The sequence below is a fragment of the Nuphar pumila genome, chromosome 9 (genome assembly GCF_984573655.1).
Source record: "Nuphar pumila chromosome 9, dmNupPumi1.hap1.1, whole genome shotgun sequence".
NCBI classification, from domain to species: Eukaryota; Viridiplantae; Streptophyta; class Magnoliopsida; order Nymphaeales; family Nymphaeaceae; genus Nuphar; species Nuphar pumila.
Window position 1 is genome coordinate 48,848,968 of NC_143257.1, and position 21,744 is coordinate 48,870,711.

The following is a 21,744-nucleotide window of genomic DNA, read 5'->3' on the forward strand; positions in this document are numbered from 1 at the left end:
GAAAACTTGAGCATGATACTCAAAAAGTCAATCCATGCCTAGAATGACATCGAACTCAGTCATGTCTAGCAGGATCACATTAGCTGACAGGTTCTGCCCTGCCACTGACACCTCGATGCTCGAAATGTAAGAATCACAAAAGGAATGATCACCTGTCGGAGTACGGACCTCCAACGGGTAATTCAAGGACTCTATGGTCAAAGACAAAGTTCTAGCAAATCTGGTAGCTATAAAAGAATGCGAAGCACCACAGTCAAATAACGTAAAGGTTGCATGTCCTGCGACTAGAATAGTACCTTGGACCAATTCACCCTTGGTCACTTGCTCCACGGTTGCCGCATAAGCACGTCCTACAATGGCCTTCTGGTTGCTCTGCTTCTGTTGTTGCTGATACGATTGAGGCTGCTTTGGCTGAGATGTCCCTGGCAGGTTTCTTCGCTGATCGTCTGATTGCTTCTTCCGACTGTCCTTGATATAGTGGTCCATCTTGCCACAATAAAGACATCCGCCCGTATCACGTGGGCAGGGTCGTCCTGGATGATCGACAGAGCACTTCGGACAACCCGCTGTTGTGATCTGCCTATGAGGTTGCTGATACTAGCACTGCTGCTGATGATTCTGGGGTCGTCGGTTTTGGTATTGTTGCTGGTTTTTGTTGTTGTTGTTTCTATTCTTCTTTGAAGGGGGATGGAACTTCTTTCTACCCTGATGTCTCTGGAACTGACGCTTTCTAGGCCAACTCTTTTGGCCTTGTTGTTACTGTTGCTGTTGTCCTCTAGATACTGGTGCCCTCTGGGATTCTGTCCAATCATGCTCTAGGAGTGAGGCTGTCTCAAGAGCCTCATCCACAGTCATAGGTGCATGCGTATACACCTTGGTACGCAGAACTGGTTTTAAACCTCGAGCAAACTTCAATGCTCGCTCCTTCTTGGTTGCATACAGGTTAGGGCAGTATCTTTCAAGACTTCGGAAATGAGTGACGTACTCCGCTAGCATCGAACTTCCTTGCTGCAGGTCAAGAAATTTCTGCATCTTCTTGCTCCTTTCATGAGCTGGGAAATATGCAACATAGAAAGCTTCCATAAACTGCCCCCACGTGATCGACTGGTTATCAAACTTGATCTCCCAAGTGGTAGCCCACCACCTTTCAGCATGTTTTCGGAGACGATATGTTCCGAAGTCAACCTTTCGATCGTCGCTCACTTGTAGGACACGAAAGATCCACTCTATCTCTCGTACTCAGTCTTCTGCTGCTTCTGGTATCGATTTTCCGTCAAACGAAGGAGAACTCATGCTCATAAACTGCTTATACGGAACTACTGTGACAGGAACATGGGCAGGATCTCCCTCACCCTGAGCGGTCTGTTGTATGTGATCTCCCATGTTTCTCATTGTCTCAGCTTGACATCCAACCACCTCAGTGAGGTTGTTGAGCATCTCCATAAGATTGTCAGATCGTGCATGCCACGCCATCTAAATAGGCAAAAATCATACATAAGCAACTAGGCAAGTACTCGAATGTAGAAAATTCATTGCATTAATAGGAAAATTGCATGCATTACAGAAACACCCTTCATCCAGACAGGGTTAACCAAAACACTGCTAACAACTTAAGCAAAAACTCAAAAATGAAACACTGACTCAGTGTCTCTAACAACATATCATAACTTTATCACGGCCTGCTAGTGTAAAAATCTTGGTAGTCCTTCCGACTTCCACAACGTCGCGGCCTGATATGGGGAGGAGAAGCAGGAGTTCTCAATGGTGTATCAGATATCTCTTGGACTTCCATCAGTACTGGCGACACAGGAGGTTCCGACACGTACTCTGATGAAACCGCGTAAGGATAAGATTCAAAAGAATACTGGGGAGAGTCCGGTGCTCCACGCCTGTCTCCATCCTGACTATCCACTTCAACCACCATGGGTCCAGTGACCGAAGACACATCATCAATATTGTCCGCATTGCTCTTCCAGAGCTCATCTCGCAGCTTCATCTAGCATTCTTCCTCGATATTCCCCCGAAGACTACAATAAGGGCAATCAGACAATTCACGGGGACAAATTTGTCTCGCGTGATCCACTTAACATCTAGCACAAGGAGGGGCTTGTTGTACCAACATGTGCACACTATGAGCTAGGTGTCACACAACTCCTCCCAAGGACTCCTCGCCTCGGACCAAGTCCTAGAGAGCTTTCAAAATCTTCTCGTAACTTGGGTTTGTCGCCATATAATCCACACACAGAACCAAGCACATAATTCTAACTAAGAAATAAGGAATAAACAAATAAATAAAGTTTAATCATACTTACAGTGCGATGGATGATGCACGATGAAGCCTTGGACCACACTTAAACGTTGCTCTGATACCAACCTCTGTGGTGCCCCAAACCCCGACCATGGAAAAAAAACTTAGATTTTCTACGATTTTTTTTTTGAAAGGTTTTACTGAAAACAGCAGAAACAAAGTGTAAAGAAGGTGGCAAGACCGCAAGTCTGGACGGCCACAGGTAAGTACAACAGACATGACAAAGGAGTATAATCACAAATATAAAGGGGTTTGCAACCCGACAATTTAAGAGTTATAAAATGTGACAATACAACAAGTCTCCAAAAATAGGGAATGTATCCCAACAAAACCCCAAACCCAAAACCAACAGGAACAGGATCTGTAGCTAAGTGTGGGTCTCCAAGCCTCCACCGTGTGTCATCGTATCAACACCGTACATATTCGTCACCTGCATCCCCATAAAACGGGATCAGTCCTCTTGCAAGGTGGTGAAGAAACAACCACGACATATATATATCATTTCTAAGAGGAAAATCCGGAAATAGTAATGTGAAATAACAAGTATGGGTGTCGGTGTCAGGTAAGTGCATATGTGACAAGTGCTAGCCAAGTAAAACAGGTAACAGTACTGAAGTAACTGAAAATGTGTAACTAAGAGCAGTAACAGAACTAAAATAACTACTGAACAAGTAAAGTAACTAAAACAACTGCTGAACAAGTAAAGTAACAACTACAATATGTCAGTTGTGATTGGTTAGTCTTTAAGTTATTCTTATTACTCCTTTGGGTACGCGAAGGAACCTCGCATTCTGTGCGACATGCACCAGACGTCTGTTATTATATTTCGAATGTGGTAACCAGGGATGCTACAGACCGAGTAAACCTCATGCGAGCAGCACACAACTGAGAGAAACTCTTGCATAGGTAAGAATTGCAATCTATACTACTGCAGTAGTGAGGTCCTAAAAAGGCAACCTCGACCTCCCTCACTCTAAGTGACTGGAGGTCAAAGGACGCTACAGCTCCTGTCAAAACACGTGTCGTAGTAACAACAAGTCACTCAGGGTTGTACCTGATGATGCATAAATATTACATTTTCTTAACACATTTTCACTGCATAAATGCATTATTTATAGGTTTAAGGTCTACACTTAGGTGCATAATGATGTTATAGAGCTATGGTTTGAATTTCATTGAAATCAGACTTAAAATGAGGGAATTATTGCATTTATAGTGTAGCGGGTCAAACCTCGGAGCAGATTTGGAGGATTTGGATCCAAACGTCCATTTGGGCCTTGGATCTGGACCAAAATGAATGTAGATCCACTCCAGCTCAGTCTTGCACGTTTTTCATAAATGATTTTCTAAAAACTCTCTGTAGAAAGAGGCGCCCAGTGAAATTTTGCTTTTTAATCCTTTTGGAAAAACCAAAATAAAGGCTAGATGTTTAAATAGGAGGAGACGCCCAGCTTGTAAACTGTCTTTGCTTTGATTTTCATGCCCTAGGGGCACGAATCTTGGTCCAACCCCTTCTTCCCCATCACCCCACGCCATTTCCATTGGAGAATCAGATTTGTGCTTGAGATTCAAGCAATCCATCTTCTTCTCTTCCATAATCTCTTCGTTTCTTTTACATCCTTGTTGGTTAATCTCATGTTTGATGTGTTTTTTAGGTGTAGCAGAGGTTGAAGACACTTACTCTTGCATGGAAGTGCGAGACACTCCAACAAGAGGGATCGGCTCTACCTCCATCCGATCTTCTAAGTCACCCAATCGAGAATCGGTTCATCCTCCATCTTCGGTGGACTTCAAACGTGTTGCAGCTGCATAATACTGTTCCATGGTGTATTTCCAGCATCACCGAGGTTCCTCGTGGTGCAAAAGCTTAGCAAAGTCTGCTCTTTCCTTCCCCTCAGTCGTCGGATCGCCCTGGAGGTTAGATCTTCCCATCCACTACTTCTAGTTAAAACCCAACGTGTGTATGTGCTGTGTTAGGTTTATTTTCTGTGAGTGTTGTGTGTGTTTTGAGTGTATTTCCAGCCTTAGTGTAGATGTGTGGTGCTTGAGACCAGCACCGTAGGATCTAGGTCATATTTCTTTGTTTTGTGCATTTTCAGTTTTTGAGAAAATTAAAAGTCGATCTTATGTTTTGCTGTTTTTATTTTGTCATTCAGCCATTGATTTCGAATTGTTTGTTTGAGTGTGCTTGCGTGTCTGATGTTTTCTAGTCATAATCTAATCTGTATATATTGAATTCAATGGTGTTCTTAGTTTTCAGTTCGATCTAGTCAAACAATGTGAATATCGATTCTATTAGATTTGTTTAAAATGTTAGTTTAATGTTATTCAGGTTTAGCGTTTTTCTGTACATAGTAATATGATAAAATTATTTCAGTTAGTTAAATTAAATGATGTGCTATGTAGTTTTAAGATCGTGTTCCATAATATAGCAGCTTTAGTTTTAGATTAAATTGTATTTTGTTTTAGCATGGTCGATTGTAGTAGATTTATGTGTTAGCGTGTTCTTTGTGTAGTTTATATTCCAGCATATTAGTAAATTAGTTTTTGCATTTTTCTTAATCTAAAAAGTACTGATTTGATTGTGTATTAGGTAGTGTAATTCAGAATTGTGGTTTGGATCATTGGGTTAGTTTAATTTAACTTAGTTGCTAGTGTTTTGTAGATCATGGTAGTGTTTTGCTTTATGGTAGTTCGATTTAAATTATGTCTATACTAGCTTGTTAGGTCTGATGCATTTTAGAATAGATTTAATTCCATGTTAATGAGTATATCTAGATTTATTAGAATTCGTTTAGTCAATTTGTAATTTAATTAGCTAATTCAATTTTTAGGTAGTCATTAACTTAGGTTGTTTCAATTACTTTTTGTTCTCCTTTATAGCCTTTTGATTATATTTGCATAGATTAATTTAGCTAGATAAACCTTAGTATAGATTAGTTGTTTATTTAGTTTATAATTTAGTTAAGGGCAATGTAGTCAATGTAGTGAGAAAACGTTTTTGGTATGAAGATTCCTCCTCCAAATTCGTGGATTGTATTAAGGAAAGTCTTAATAAATGATATCCAGCCAAATTGCCAAGGAGTTACATTTTCAAAGGTGAAAACCCATTTGAATTTCAAAAGAGTTTCTAAAACTTGTTTACACGATTTTGGCAAGAGTTGACATGTTAAATTTGCTTTTAAAGCTAACTAAAAACGTGTATAAGGTTTAGAGAAAGGATTTCCACAAAGAAATTAGTGCTTTTAATGAGAAATAAAAACCGTGTGGGGTCCAGTAGGCTGGACGGTGCTTTAATGATAGAATGTCAATTGTGGATGTGCATGAATGAATAGTGCACTGAATGAAAAATCTGATTTTTATCATGTCTTGCACTCGTCATTTTATGTGAATATTTTTAGATTTTTCTGAAAATTATTTTTCTATTCTCCATATAAATTATTTTTCTATTCTCCATATATGTGTGTTCATTGTCTACAGTCCAAATTTCAGCTCATTTCGAGTTCATTTGGTCTGCCTTTGAAGCGTTTTGTGAAAACAGCTTTTTCAGAATTTCCAATTTCGGGTCCTGCAATTTCCAGAATTATCCTGATTTTGAAATGCTTATATCTGAAGATTCAGAATGTATTTTTCAAATCTATAAAGTGTGTCAGATTCGTGAATCTGTTAGTTACAGAACAGACATGATTTCGTGAATTTTGGAATTCGTTTGACCTTTCAAATCATCGGTTTGCGAAAAGCTGTCAGAATCCACTTTTGCATTGTTTAGGGACAAAACAGACATTTAGTTATTTGTTTGCTTTTTCGTAGTTTTTAGTATTTCTTAGCATGTAGTTAGTGAATTAGAGTTAGTTAGACTAATTAGAGTTGTTTTGCTTCGTTAGTTTAGTTAGATAATGTATTTTTAGTTTTCTTTATTTATTCAATTGTAAATTAATTTCATAATTAGTGTAGAAATACTTGTAGCTTGTAGTTTAGATTTAATTATTAATTGTTCACTGACCTTTTGTTTTCATTGTTGTAGGTTGATAAGTTAGAACAGGTTTACAGGTGTATTTCAAATATGAAGTGCAACTGCATATGTGGTGAAAAGACCGAATTGCCCCTGGAGATCTGCAGAAGACTTAGCTTCCTGCTTTAGTTTATTTTTATAGTTTAGATTGTTATTTCATTTAATTTGTAATCTTAACATAGTTTTAAACTCTATTATATTAATAAATTGTATTTTAGATTTAATTCAGAATATATCATGTTCCTTGGGGATTCAACCCGTACTCGCCACTTCTGTGGAAAGTCGGTTTTTATTATCTTTGGTTGATGATTTTCCCTTGTTTTCATTGAAAAATATGTTTTAAAAATAACATCTCCAAAAAGTCAAACCAGTACCATCCACCCTCTCCAAGGTGAACCGTTTTGTGAATGGGGTGAAGCAGGTTTTTCTTTCTTAGGCTCATTATTCAGTCATACCGTCTGACGAGGAATTCATGCCTCGTGGTCCACGCGGGGTACGCAAACGAGGACTTAGCCTGCCCATCCACGTGCTCAGCCTCACACGGCTAACAAGAGCACATCGCTCGTGAAAGCGATCTTAACACCATATTATTACTTTTCTAATTTAGGGTATAGTCACACGTGAGTTCACTCACGACAGAAAGGCCCTTGCCCAAAGACTCCAACCGAGTCCAAATACAAATCATATTTATTCATACCCTATGGCGTTTAAACTTATGTTTCAACCCTTCCATTTTAGGAAGTAAGTGCACCTTGTGCACTCCTCAATGCCTCAAGCAAAGTACCAGTCGAGGTATGCATGACTCAGTACGAGTGTCAGGATGTGCTACGTGCAAAGTGTACTATATAACACATGCTTTTCCATCAATTGCACAAATATAAGGAACAAAGGCATTATACAATTTCATATCTGAGAGACAAGATAATGTGCATGTGAGTGTACAGTTCATCAATCCCAAGAGACATGCATATGCAATTCCATCAATTTCATCACTCAAGTATTTGGAATAAAATCATTAAGATTGACACTTTACATAATATGAGACCCCTCTTGTAGGGAAGACTCGCGATTTGGCGTACTATGTGTTGAGATTGAACTTCACGATATTCTCAAACGTATGGGAATTACATTCGCATTCCAAGGTGGGTCGTTGCTCTTGCAGGAGGAAAGATGCAATTGCGACATGAAAGACCATCATATGCTTATACTTTTGCTAGGCTACTTGATTAAACACACTTACGTGTTACTGAGGGAATCCGGGATATTCCCAACTTATGGGAATAACATTAGCATTTCCACGGTTTGGGTGCCGCGCCTGCGGATCCAAAACAAAACATCAGCCAATGTCTGTGACTTATACTCACATTAGAGTGTAAGTAGCCGCAAAAACACTTGGACAAGTACGAGGGTGCCATGTGTCCATTTGGTCGCACCGACTCATCTGACTCTATTATATATATACATATATATATATATATATACACATTTTACCCCTGTAAGTATACACGCACCAGAGCACATTCGATTCGGTTGCTCGCAACCATATTCCCATGTTTGGGGCCCTTAGCGATTGAAATGATACGAGAGAAAGGGGTGTTCAGGTCTGGCCATTCGGGCTGGACCGAAACTGCAGCTTGGCTATGCTCAAGTGTCTCGACTACGGTCAGCTGGTCATCGATGGTGGCAGCAAGCCGATGGGTGCCCATATCTCCAAGGAATCTGGATGCAACGACACCTGGTAGCCAAAGGCAACTACACGGCAATGGGTAGGTGTGCGGGTCTGGTCATGTGGGCCAGACCAAGATAATGGCTTGGCTGCACTCAACGGCCACATAGTCACTGGTGGTGACAACAGCAAAACCAAGTGCCAAGGTAGCAATGAACCTGGGTGCTAGTGGCACCCGGTAATCCCTTGCTGAAGGCCACCGAACAGGGTTACATGCATGCTGGTCTGGTCCTCCGGACCAAACCGCATGGTCTCATAAGGGATTCTGGTCTAAATCCATGGTTCAGACCAAACCTTCATCGAACTGGGTGAGCCCGAATCGGCTACCCCAAAAAAATCGCAATCTTTCTGTAAAAGTCTATGGCACCAAGACAGGTGGGAGTGTACTAGACCTGACGTAGGTCTGGTCAACTGTACTAGACCATGCTGCTGCAAAAAGAGAGGTCTAAATCCACGGTTCAAACCAACCTCCACGCAGTGCAGCGAGTAGCTGCAAACCACAGCAGCAGCTCACCCTTGGACAGCTGCCTTGGACTGTCCAAACGGGACTGACCCAAAGGGACTCGGGACTGGTCTACTGGACCAAACCAAAAAGGTTCCAGCAGAGCGCTGGTCTGAACCCATGGGTTCAGACCAGGCGCCTTGGTTAGGTAACCAACACCCTAACCCAAAAGCCTGGCCAACCCGGGCGCCTTTGGCCCCCGGGTGACCCGGCTCACCAAGCACCAAGAACTGAAAAAAAAAAGTAAAACCGAAGGGCCATGGACCCTTTTTCCCAAGTGGAGCCTAGTCACACCGTGACCCAAGCCATGGTGCTTGTGTTGTGCCAGTCCCAAATGCATTGGGACTGGATTGAACCCAGCACACTGAAGAACCAGGAAAGGAGGTGGCGGCTGCGGTTCACCACCCGCAGCACGCCTGCACTCTAAGGGGTGCCAAAGTGGGATGGGTGCATCTGGACAAGCCCAACTCAGTCCAGAGCATACCCAGCAAGGCCACCAAGCTCATGGACCCGCCACCATGCCCAGCAACAGGAAAAAAAAAGGGGCAACAGCAAGAAAGGTCCAACAAAAATGCTAACAGAAGAAAAAAAAATAGAAGCCTGAATGCACAAAGCAAACCAATGCAAAAATAATGGTGAACAATGTCAAAAAGGGGACTTATTCACTCTAATCCACCGATGGAGCATGCATGCATAGATGCCATGACTCCTCAGTTTCATGGTATACTAAAACGATATGAAAAACGTGTTGAGCCTTCACCTTCAGAGCGTGGATGAAGAAGGAGGTCCCGGCTGCAATGGCGTCCTCCAACAAGGTTGAACCTATGGCTAGTGAGGAAGAGAAAGGAGAGTATGCGAGAGAGAGAGAGAGAGCGTTGAAAAATCGCCCCCTTTGGGGGTTCTCGATTTTTCAAAAGGGTCTTAAGGTGGGGTTGGTTGAGATGGAGGGTGAAGATTCACCCTCCAAGATGTGGGGCTGGGGGTGGGTCACAAATTCCCACCGCCGCCCAGCTCCACCACACATCATGGAGGATTTGAAAATCCTTCCAAAAATAATGAAAATGCCATGGGGCTGCCGCCCCATGCATCCAATGAGGCTCTCCAAACCTCATTATGGCTCTTCCACATTGAGAAGAGCCCTTGGGATTCCTTGAATCCCAAGGCAAGAGGCTCTCAAGCCCACGCATTCCCCAAGGGGGATGTCGACCCCTCTACAACATGCCATGCATCCCTCTCTTTTTCTTCTTTATTAGACTTATTATATATATATATATATATATATATATATATATATTTTTTATTGATTTGGGTAGGGCCAATTGTGGCCCTGCCTTGGAATTGTTTAGACTCTTACGAGACTGCCACCCACCCATCTGGTCAACGTGACCATCTGGTTTCATGGCCAAGGTCATCCCAAGGCCACCCTAAGTGGATGACCATGGCCTTGGTCGACCCTTGACCAACAAAAGAACTAATATTTTATACTGATTTTATTGTTAAATGAATTTTAAATATTTTTCCATTATGTATAATTATTTTTATTTTATATTATTAATGTAAATAACATTTCAAAGCTACCCAAGCAAAGAAATCTCTGTTACAATTGAAATGAGTCTCGTTTAGGCCCTTGCTAAGTCTCTAAGCGATCTCTCGTAAATCACATGCACTGACGGGGTATTTTTGTCGTTTGGACCTCAAATTTGGGGACAATCAAAATATAAGTATTATAAACTTGCCCTAAAATTTTCGGAGGTTAATTCGCTATAGATTTCCTTCAATTGCTATTTAATGTAAACTTACACGATTTGACTCGTATCTCTATGTAGGCTTAAATACGAAAATTGCAAATTCAACAAAAAATCTTGATTACAACACAATTCGCGTAATATTTCCTCAAAATGAATCATGGACCTTACAAAAAGTGCCAAAAAGATCACCATGGGTAAAACTCAGATATCAAACTGCCAAGAATCTTCTTTTATTTATATGAAATTCTTCTATCAATACATTTTCAATCAATTGCTTTTATGAAACCAAAAATATTTTCTCTCTTTTCATATCAAGGAAATGGATAGCTTCCTTGAAGAAACTCAACAGCAACAAAATTGAATCTGATTCTTGATTCTACGGAGTTAGCTCAATTGGAGGTAATACTCTAGGTAAAAAGAGGTGATATTTTTCGCACTAAACATACATATTTCAATCATTTTGAATCAACTACATTTTTTGCATCTTATTGGCAATATTTTTTGGTTATCCCAACATGAAGGAAGAACTTGATGTCCCTTTTGACGTATCATGGCGTTGTCCCTCATTAAGACTTGACAAAGTCCTTTCCTTCTGTTTTGATCTGAGCATCTAGGCTCTCAGATTCGCACACTTCCCTATGTTCCCCACTATCCCGCCATAGACAGTTTCCGCTCAGGATAAGGGTTAAACCTGAATTTTCTGCAAAAGATCATCTGTTTTAAAAGTTAATTTAGTCTCAGCAATGAGATGCCCAAGATCATCCCTTTGCAAGCTTTAGGGACCCCCATTTTCCTCCTTTTGTAAATCCTTCTCAGATTTGTTGTGAAAAATATGAAGGCTCCATCATGGCTTCTTCTTTCAAAGATTCCATACCTGTTCAGGTCAAGAGTTAAGCATGAACCTCGCTCCTTGAGGTACCGCCCGCTCAAGTTAAGGGTCAAACCTGAACTTTCTGCGAAAGGTCATCTATTTTAAAAGTTGATTTAGTCTCAACAATGAGATGCCCAAGATCATCAATTTTCCAAGCTTTAGGGAACCCCCTTTCTTCCTTTCGTAAACCCCTATCGGATTTGTTCGTTCAAATTCCGAAGGTCCCATTATGGTTTCTTTGTTCGAGGATTTTGTATGGTCGTCCCTTTCAGGTTAAGGGTTAAGCTTGAACCTCGCTCCTCGAGGTATCGTCCCCTTTAGGTTAAGGGTTAAGCCTGAACCTCGCTCCTCGAGGTACCACCCGCTCAGGTTAAGAGTTAAACCTAAATCTTCTGCGAAAGGTCATCTGTTTTAAAAGTTGATTTAGTCTCAGCAATGAGGCGCCCAAGATCATCCATTTTCCAAGCTTTAGGGAACCCCCTTTCTTCCTTTCGTAAACCCCTATCGGATTTGTTCGTCCAAACTCCGAAGATCCCATTATGGTTTCTTTGTTCGAGGATTCTGTATGGTCGTCCCTTTCAGGTTAAGGGTTAAGCCTGAACCTCGTTCTTCGAGGTATCGTCCCCTTCAGGTTAAGGGTTAAGCCCGAACCTTGCTCCTCGAGGTACCACCCGCTCAGGTTAAGGGTTAAACCTAAATCTTATGCGAAAGGTCGTTTGTTTTAAAAGTTAATTTAGTCTCAGCAATGAGGCACACAAGATCATCCATTTTCCAAGCTTTAGGGAACCTCCTTTCTTCATTTCGTAGACCCCTCTCGGATTTGTTCATCCAAACTCTGAGGTCCCATCATGGTTTCTTCATTCAAGGGTTTTGTATGGTTGTCCCTTTTAGGTTAAGGGTTAAGCCTGAACCTCGCTCCTCGAGGTACCACCCACTGAGGTTAAGGGTTAAACCTAAACTTTCTGTAAAAGGTCATCTGTTTTAAAAGCTGATTTAGTCTCAGCAATGAGGCGCCCAAGATCATCCCTTTTCCAAGCTTTAGGGAACCCCCTTTCTTCCTTTCGCAGACCCATCTCGGATTTGTTCGTCCAAACTCTGAGGTCCCACCATGGTTTCTTCATTCAAGGATTTTGTATGGTTGTCTCTTTCAGGTTAAGGGTTAAGCCTGAACTTCACTCCTCGAGGTATTGTCCCCTTCAGGATAAAGGTTAAGCCTGAACCTCATTTTTTCATGAGGTATTGTCCTTTTTAGGTTAAGGTTAAGCCTGAACCTCATTTTTCCATGAGGTATCTTCCATTCAGGCTTGGGTTAAACTTGAGGCTCATTCCGACGAGGTTCCTCATTTTGATGAGGTAGTTCTCTCAGTCCCATCATGGTTTTCTCCATTGTGGAATCCATGCCCGTTATATCCATCCCGGAAAGGATTGTACTTGAGCTTTATCTCACGAGACATTTTTCTCAAAAATATCCCATCAAGGTCTTCATGTATTCCTTTCCTATTCAAGTAAGGGTAGAACCTAAAAATTCATCTTGATATCTTCGTCCCATCCAGGTTAAGGGCTAAACTTGAATCATTCCAAAAAGGCTTATCTTGTCTCACCCATGAGACATGATCAGAATTCCCATTTTCATTATTTTGGGATCTTCACCCAAAATCCCATCATGAGTCCTCATTTTCTATTATTCAGTTATATCATTTTTGGGGATTTCATCTTCCCAAAACCATTCAGGATAAGGTGTTAGGCCTGGAGAATAATGATTTCAAAATAATTCTTCCACACCCAGATCAGATTCTCTGACTGGGGCATTTTTCAAAATTTGGAGTATTTTTTTTGCCACTAAGCTCGGCTTTCAACCGACTTATTAGCAAAGAGGGGCATCTGTGAACACCCCAAATTTTTCAAAATTTATAAAAATTTCCCTTTTTGCCTTTGGACCCCATTTTCTAAGTAATTGAGTCAGTTTTAATCAAAATTCAAGTTTATTTCTCAAATTTTACTCGAATCCAAATCTATTTTCTATATCTTACTCAATTTCGGATCCGAATCCAATATCAGAATTCAATTCTGAGCCTTGTTATCTAATTTTCAAATTGAAATTACAAAAATACCAAAAAAAATCTCTGAATGGCTCAGACAGTCCATCCGGTATCCATTTGGATCCACTAATCTATATTTCTCGATTGCAGTTTCAAAACTTGAATATTGCCTCAAAACCCAGATCCAAACCCATTTTTTGAGGAAATTTCCAAAGTTTAGCCCTGAATTCTCAGAAAACCCCTCTTTTGTAAATATTTTTAAAATGTCACAAAAATATTTTAAAATCCTTTGTTTCCTCGTAGTTCCTACTTTAAAAACACAAAAAACTATCAAAAATATAAAAAAAAGAAAAAAAAAATAAAAAAATAGAAAAAGAAGAGAAATTCAGAAAAAGATAGCCTAGGAACCTCTTTTTGAAAACCTTTTTCGTAGATAAAACCCCTTTTAGAAGAAGTTTTGTCAAAAGAAGCCCTATTTTTTAAAAAAATTCAAACCATCAAGGGACCCCTGTTGCAAAATTTGCAATAGTTTTCCCTTGTAAAACCGTTGTAAAGGAACGAAGGGCAATCACCACTTCTTCTGCTTCTTCTTTCACGGATCACTTTTGTAAACACCCCAAATTTTCACCATTATCCAGTGCTTACATTTCATGTGTCATTGCATATCATTGCATGCATTCGGCATAGCATTGCAGTTCATTACATCTCATTTTTGAGATCCAGCACTCCTGTTTTCAAAATATTTAATCCAGATTCAAGTTTAAAACTTTTCTTTCAAAATCAATTTTAAAACCTCGGTTTTTAATCAACATTCTTTCATTGCCAACCCCCAGGACCTTCTATGTTGAAATATTTTCTCATAAAACAATCTGGATTCCTTTTAAACTCAATTTTCAACTGATTTCAATTCTCAGATGAGACCCATTTAGGTGTTGTCGCTTCTGGATTCCTTTATTTATCAAATTTCTCAAAAATTTCAGAGTCCTAGTTGGATCAGGACTCTATCTTTTTATCTTTTAAAAAGATTTTCAAAACTCCTTTCTGATTTTAAACCAGTTATGGTCATATCCCTTGTCAATTTCCTCCGTTTTGGCCAAAATCATAGAGTCCTAGTTGAATCAGGACTGTTTTTCCAGAGTCTAGTCGGATCAAAACTCTACTTTTTACTACCTTTTCTACCTGTTTTGGAGAAAACCTTTCAAAATCTTCCATTTTGGCCAAAATCCCAGAGTCCTAATTGGATTAAGACTCTTCTTCAAGAATCCCAGTCGGATTAGGACTCTTCTCCAGAGTTTCAATCGAATTAAGACTCTGTCTTTTGTCACTATTTTTACCTGTTTTAAACCCAATCTTTCAAAATGAGTCAAAAACTCAGAGTTTCAGTCAAAATAGGACTTTATTCAGAGAGTCCTAGTTGGAACAGGACTCTGATCCTGATTTCAATTTTGAGAGAATCTTTCAAAAATCTTTCCATCTATCAAAACTATTACACTTTTATCAAATAATTTCAAAATTCTGGGATTTTATTCGAGAGTCCTGATGCAGGACTCTGCCCCAGAGTCCTGATCGAATCAGGACTCTATCCAAAATTGGTTTTCATACTTTATTTTCACTGATTTTCAAAAGCTTTGCCCAAATTTCATCATTTGCTTATAAAAAAACCAAAATTCTTAGAGTTTTGATCGAATCAGGACTCTTTCTTAGAGTCCTAATCAGATCAGGACTCTGAACCAAAACTTCAGTATTATCCTATTTTAGCTATTTTTTAAAATTCTCTCATTTGTTTTTTCAGAAAATCCAAAAAACTGAGAGTCCTAGTTCAATTAGGACTCTGTCCTCAGAGTCTAAGTTGAATGAGAACTCTGGTTTATTTCAATATTTGTTATTGTTTTCACTGTTTTCACAAGTTCTTTCATTTGTTTTTCAGAAAAATACTAAAAGAAAAAAATTTAGAGTTTCATTCCGATCAGGACTCTGTCCCAGATTCCTAATCCAGTCAGGAGTCTGTTTTTACTTTCATTGTAGTTCCTTTCTATTTTTTTAAAAAAATTAGGTCATTTTGTAGAGTCCAGTTAATCCAGGACTCTATTTCAGAGTTTTGATTGAGTAAGGAGTCTAACTTTGACTGTATTTTGTGACTCGTTTCACCATTTCTGATAAAATCTTTTCAAAAACTCCTTCGTTTGGCTTTTAAAATCCAAAATCTCAGAGTCATAAAATTTCAGGACTCTAACCCGGAGTTCCAGATCGCTTGAGACTCTATTACCAAAAATTCAGAACTTCAATTGTTGATTTTAACCCCTTTGCAAAGTTATTTTCAAGGTTTATTTCAAAATTTTCAAAACCTGATGTGGGCCCACTCAGTTGGCGCCATATCCAGAGGAGTTCTAACCCAATTAAAACCTTGTGCCATTTCAAAACTTTTAATTCCAAGTTTACTTTTGAAAATCTTTTGAAATTTTTTTCAATTTCAAGTTTTAAAATCGTTTTTGAAAATTCAAGTGGGGCCCACTCAAGGTGGCACCACATTTGTAAAAGTCAGGGTTAGACTAGGATTAGTCAGTGTCCTACCTAGGTAGATGTCTAGGTGAGTCAAAATTTAATTTTAAAAACCCCTATTTTCACTCTAGTTTTTAACTTTGATTTTAAAGTTTTAAAAATTAGGTTTTTTTTGGAAACACCCAAATGGCGCCACATTTGGGGTTTTTAGGTCAATTAGAGGTCTAATTAGGAGTCTTAGGGGCTTAATTAGGAAGGTCAAGACTCAAATTTAATTAGGAAAAATCGCCCCCCACTAATTGTTTGAGATAGGTTTTTAAAAGGGCCAAAATTGGAATTAATTAGCCTTTTTTTTAACCTAATTCTTTTTCTATTTAAAGAGGCTGGAGGGGAGGTCGACCCCTAAGGCTTTCTCAGCAATTTCTTGGACCTTCTCTCTCCTCCCAGCTGCTCCCTCCATTGCTGCACCATCCAGTGTAGGATTCTTTAGTGGTTTTTGATAGTTTTTATTATTTTTTCATGATTTTTCAATGGATTTACCCATTGGCACCTCCCTTTTCATGGTTTAAACCATGGAATCACCATCAAGAACCTCAAGTTCAATCCAAGAAGATGATCTAAACCTATTCCATGCTGTTTTCCAGGATTCTAATCCGTTAGAATTGATGAAAGTATGTTTTCTACGTTCTTAACCAAAGAAACGTGAGATTTACCCGTTAAATGGGTTAAATCCATGATTTCAAAGGTAAATATTAATTCCAGCCATGTATTCCCTGTGTTTTATTTATTTTTTTACTTATTCATGCTTATTACATGTGTTCCAGCATATAAATTAATTTTTTTTTACTGTTTGGATATAATTTTATTTGTTCTCTTTGATTAATGCATGTTTTATTAAGTTTTATTAAATTTCTGCATGTTTTAAGCTTAGATCAATAAAAAACATGTTATTTCGTATTGAACTACTCACTGTAAATTTCTGAATTTTATATATGTGATACAAGGATATGTCAGTGAACTACTGTAAAAAATTCAGTTGTTTTGGGATTTGGGAACCCTGTTAAAACAATAAAAGATTAAACCGTGATTTTCAATCGTTTAGAATCGTTGTTGAAATTCATAGGTAACTTGCAGTTGTGTTAATTTTCTCATCCGATATCCGATTCAAGATCCGTAAAGTGCAGTGGCTTCATATTAGAGTGAACTATCTACTGTAAAATGTTGATAATTTGTTGCATCATTTTGTTATTTTCCCTCTGTCAGAGAATCAGATTTAAAATTTAAAACTCGTTAGGGTTTACCAAAACCCTAATCTGACTTGTGCTGAGCATAGATCTCAAACCGTAGATCCGATTTAGAATCTATAAAAAAGGAAGTTCATTATTTTTATATCTAATATTCACTTTTGAACTTTCAAAAATTTTTGATTAAGTTGGCTATTTATTCCTGTATTTTCAATCGAAAGTACCTGTTTTAACTAATTTTATATTCATTAAATTTTAGTCCGGATTCCGAAAGGGTTTCTCCCTTATCGGAGATGATTTTTTCAATCTTTAAAAAGGGGTTTTTTTATTTTTTTGTCTAGTTTACCTCTGTAAAATTTTAAAAATTTCTATAGTGATTTGACCCCAGATTCGGGTCTAAAACTGAAACTGGTATGTGACCATGGACAAAAATAGCTTATTTTAGGGTTTTAATGAAATGTTCGAGTTGGAATAATGTCCAAAATATATTTTTATAATTCCAATCTAATTTTAGGGTTATAATAAGTGTATGTTCCAATTTTTATGAATTTTGGAATCCATTTGATGCTAGAATGAATCAAATTGCAAAACAGGTTACCTACAGGATGTAGAAACACTGCAAAAATTGTGATTTTCATGATATTTTATGATTTTCGTGTATAAGTTCATGTTTTTAGGATTTGTTCATATTTAGAGTCATATTAGGATGCTTCATGATTAATTTTGTGCTTATTTGATTTCATTTAAACCCTAAACTCAAAGTTTTTACCAAAATTTATTTCAGAAAACCCTGATTTCAAAGTCATAGTCTTGCTATCAGGGGCATTTTGGTCATTTAACCTCAATTTTGAAATTCTAAACCCTAGTTTTTATATTTTTAATCATGTCATATCATATTTGGTTTAATTTATCCTCATTTGAATTTCAAAACTTGCATTTTACAAAATATCTTTCTGAAAACCCTGGTTTCAAGGCCATAGTCTTGCTATCAGGGGTATTTTGGTCACTCTGACCCCAATTTTGAATTTTCAAATCTAATCTTTATTATTTGCTTTGTTTTATTTCAGATTTCATTAAGTTTATATCAGGAAATCATGGAAAGAGGCTTATATCTAGCAAAATCCAGCAATTTCTAGATATTGTTGGATAAATCTAAAAAAGCAACATATCTTCACTAATCCATTTTTCTAGTTTTGCAAGGACATTGAATCCTTTATTTTCAGTCAGATAAATTCAATTAGTGATGTAAATTGTAATTAAATTTGGAATAAGAATTTCAATTTCTGCTTAGATTAGGATTTGCATTGCATATAGTTTTAAACTTTGATATATAACTGCTATGTATGCCAATTCATGCACATTATTTACAAATTCACTATGGTCTACACGAATGACACGTGCACAAGCTCTTATGGAGTTGACAATCTCGGTGGAATTCGTATTTATGGCCATAGTTAGAATACGAATGAGACCTAGATTTGTGATCTTTGTATTAGCCACATTCAGCCCACACTCTTAGGCTAACTTCAAAATGCATTGCATTTCTCAAAAATACAAAAGGATTTTCTCAATTCCTCAAAACCATGCCTTTCAAATCCATATTCATTCATTTCATTCAATTTGCAAACTCCAATTTCAATTCAGAGAAAACCATTTTCTCAAAATTTCCTAAGTCTTATTCAGAAATCGATTTTCTCAAAAACATTGAGTTTTCAAATGGTATTTCAAGTATTTTTCAAAGTTCAAAATTCAATTTTCCAAGTTATATACTCAATTTCGAAGATTGAATTCAGAGAAATCAAGTTTTTCCAAAGTTATTTCAAATTTCTCAGAATCGATTTTCATAAAACTTTAAGATTTCTTCAAAAATCTAATTTTACTTTCTCAGAAGCATTCTCTTAATCAGGATTCACGATTTTCAAAGGGCTTATTTTCCAAGAATTCTCCAAATATTTCCAATATTTAAAGCAAACATCATGTTTTTAAATCTCTATTTTCAGAAATTCATAGCACATGCCTAATTCTTTGTGCATTTAGGAAATAGAACACAATTTAGACAAGTCAAGCAAATCTAAGCACACAATTGATCCTTGGTTCAATTAACCCTGGTAAAGGCGCCAAAAACGGTTGAACCTCGTACTGACAGGTGAGTCCCATTCTTCGAAATTATCCTTCATTTTAAAACCAGAGGTGAGTTATTTTCAAAAACTTTTTCAAAGGTCAGTTTGCCTTGCAAAAGTAAAATTTTGCGATGATAACAGGTTTGGCGACCGAGATGGGACCTGTCTTCGCCTGATCAATTGTGTGCTTAACTTAGTTCAAATTGTCAAAATCGTATTCCATGGAATGTCAGCTTTTATTTCATGATATCATGTGAACCTAGGAGCCTAGACTTGAACCTAGCTGACATGGATTGCATATAGACTAGGCATGGTTTGGTAGGACCATATTGAGGAGAATTATTCATGCTCACATATACTTAGGTCTAATACAACACTCCTCAATCTAGGATTTGTATGAAAACAATGTTTGCTTCTTCGAAATTTTTAAAATCTCTATCTCTTTAGGTTTTAGAGCCTTCTGATTTTCTTGCATGTGATCATGTTTTCAAAAACCACCCCACCTATCTTTACCTAGTCTTCACGTTGCTGGGCTTTCTTCCAGAACCATAGTTCGGGACAAAGTTTCACAACTGGGCCACCTATTTGGGTGAAAACCCCTTGCCACGTACCATGGGCCATAGTCCAACGTATATCGAAAGGTGCTCAAGGATGTTGGAAAACTTGAACCTAGAACCGGAGAAATTGATTTTATGCCACGTACATCGGGCCTTGGCTCGAGTATATAGGCATAGCATGATTGAACACAGATGATCTCAACCTTAGAGTTAGGATTAAGGTCCTACAGCTATTTCAAAACTGGTGCATCTAGAGTCAGCTTTTAGAAAATGTTGTATGTGCATACTTGATTGTAAAGGTGTGAACACCCCAAATTTTTTAAAATTTTGTAAAAATGACCCTTTTGCCCCTAACCCCGTTTTCTGAGAAAATCAAAGCAATTTCAAAGCTAAATTTCAGTCATTCTTCAGATTTTCTGAATTAAATTCCATATTGGTATATTCAAAATTAATTCCGGATATGAATCCAGTACTTTAAATCCTTATTTCCTCCAAAATCCGGATCCAAACACATTTCTGAATAAATTTTCTCAAAATAGCTTTTAAATTCTCAGAAAAATTCCCTTTTGTAAATATTTATTTGCAAAAACACAAAAAAATTAGTTTTAATCTTTGTTTTCTCATAAACTTTAGGATTTTATTCTAAAAATAAAAAAAATGAAAAATAACACAAAAACCAAAAAAAAAAATGGGAAAATTACGAGAAAAACAAATGAGTTTAAAAATCAATTTTTGCTAAAAACCTCGGGAGCCCTTTTTTGTAAAAATTTGAAAATCAAAGAGGGGCCTTTTGCAAAACCCTCTTTTAGGGTTTTGCTTCATAAGGAAAAAGAGGAAAAAGGGAACCACCCCCTCCATTCTCTCTGGACTCTCTCTCTCAGCCACCTCCCAAACCCTCTATCTCCCGGATCCTCCCTATACCCTTCATCTCCAACAACAAACCTCCCTTCGAGATTCTTCTTCCTCTTCTTTAAGAATCGGCAGAGGCAAACCTTCCATGCACCCGTTATCACCCCAACACCCCTCTTTCTTCTTCCCCTTTTTCTTCTTCCCCTCTTCTTCATTTTACCCTCCTCATTGGCGTCAACCGATCGATCATCTGAACAACCAGAGGAGTCTCATAATAAAATGACATTATTTTCATATATCCTTCAAAAACCTTGCAACATCAAGAGGAAGGAGGTCGCAGAAGGCATCAGACGACTAACCATATTCCTCTGCAAAACCAGATTCTCCGTAAAATCACATAATCGGTGAAAAGATCCATCAGGAAAACAAGAGGTTTCCCTTTCTCAGTCGGCTACGGTAAGCCCCTTTTTCTTTCTAATTTTTTATACTTATATTTCATTTTTTTTTATTTTTCCTGTTCGTTGCCTCATTCAGAGCATTTCTCGTGGTATTGCTTTGCTCATAGCAATGTCAGACCACCAATATGCAAAATCAAATGGAACCCGATTCCAACATCTTATCTCTTTTCTTTCGTCCTTTATTTATGATTTGCCTCGATTTTCATAGATTTTTTATGTACGTTTACCGCTTGATTTCCTATATTTTCATTCCTATTGTTGATTCATGATTATGCATATCCCCATAGTTAGGTTAATGGCATATATCCCTCTGCCTTCACGATCCATCTAACCCTCTGTTTAATTTTTGCCTTCGTTTTCCTTTTATCGCATTTATCTTCATCATCACACTCATATGTAATGCCTGATCATCGCATTTGACTTTAGTCTAAGCTCCTTTCTTTTATTTTCCTTTGTATTGGATGATGTTGTTTTATCATGATGGTAAGGTTTGTGTCTTGAAGCCCCTTTTAGATGATTCTTGGCATTTTGGTCTCATCCCATTGATTGGATCACCTGTTCATAATTGAAGGATACATTCGTTGTAATAGAGGGGATGACAGCGTCATTCTCCCAAAATTCTTGTTATTATCTGTGTTGAAGATCCCGGTTAGATTCAATGGCAGGGAATATGTCACAATGGAGCTCGTTGTTACAGGATTGATCTTTCTTCTTTTTTTTAGAATACATAAAGAACACAGGATCGTCAAAGGCTATTTCAACTTTTACAAGAATGTGATGGTCTTTTCGTGCCATCAATATGGTGATCATT